The sequence below is a fragment of the Physeter macrocephalus genome, chromosome 20, assembly GCF_002837175.3.
Source record: "Physeter macrocephalus isolate SW-GA chromosome 20, ASM283717v5, whole genome shotgun sequence".
Classification (NCBI taxonomy): Eukaryota; Metazoa; Chordata; class Mammalia; order Artiodactyla; family Physeteridae; genus Physeter; species Physeter macrocephalus.
Genome location: NC_041233.1, coordinates 57883310 through 57884658, shown reverse-complemented (window position 1 = coordinate 57884658; position 1349 = coordinate 57883310).

Here is a 1349-nt window from a genome sequence, read left to right as displayed (position 1 = left end):
TCTTTGCGGTACGCGGGCCTCTCACTGTTGTGGCCTCTCCCGTTGCGGAGCACAGGCTCCGGACGCGCAGGCTCAGCGGCTTTGGCTCACGGGCTCAGCCGCTCCGCAGCATGCGGGACCCTCCCGAACCGGGGCCCGAACCCGTGTCCCCTGCATCGGCAGGCGGACTCTCAACCACTGCGCCACCAGGGAAGCCCCTAACACATACTTTAATGGCACTGAGTCTGTGTGTAATCTCTTTAGCACCTACAAATTGATATGCAGGAGTCCTTTCCACCCCAGATTGCCTTCTCAGGTGCTGTGGTATTCCTCTCCTCCTCCAGTCCCTCCTTCATTAGCTTGCCCCTCCCTCCCTTTCCACGCAACTTCCCTGAGAACGGCATCCATTTCTGTTTTATCATCCTCATTCTGTCCTCTTGCTCTCAGCAAAGAAATACTCCCCAGTCTGTCCTGTCTTGGAAGTCACTCTTTCGTTCTCATCTCCCCCAACCTTTACTCCTATCACTCCCTCTCCCTTTCATTTCACAGTCAAGTTTCTTGTAAAGATCTAGCATTTGTTGCCTCTACTTTCTCTCCTTCCATTCATTTCTCAAACCAATACTTACCCGAAGTAGATTTTCCTGAGGTCTTCAAGGCATTTTAATTTCCTTTTCTCTTTTGAGACATTTGACAGCTTCCTTATTGAAAGTCTCTCCTGTAGTTTCCACAGCATCTTTCTCCTCTAATTCTCCTCTTTTTTAGATAGTGCTGTCTTCAGAACTATTTTTGCCATTGGTTCCTCTTTCTCCACCATCCTTTAAATGCTGGTTTTAAATTCCATTTTGGGCCCTTTTATCTTTTCTCCTCCCCATATTATTAATATTTTTTTAGCCCTCTTCCTAGGCCATTTCTTCCCTTCTCATGGCTTGAACCATTACCACTAGGACAGTGGCTCCAAAATATTTATCTACACCCCAGAGATCTCTGCTGAGTTCCAATGAAGGTATCCAAATGTCTACTAAATATTTCTACCTGGATGTCTCATAGACATTTCAGTCTCAACATGTCCTAAACATCATCTTCCTCCCCAAATTTTCTCCTCCTCCAGCTGTTCCTAGTTGCCATGGGATTTCTTTCATTGTTATAGCCTCACTTAAAAAAAAACACTACATTAAAAAATTGAAGTATTGTTGATTTACAGTATTGTGTAACCCTACATATTTTTTGAGTATTTTTAGCCATATTTCTTTTTTTTTTTAAAGTTTATTTATTTATTTTTGGCTGCGTTGGGTCTTCATTGCTGCGCACGGACCTTCTCTAGTTGCGGCGAGCAGGGTCTACTCTTCATTGTGGTGCACGGGCTTCTCATT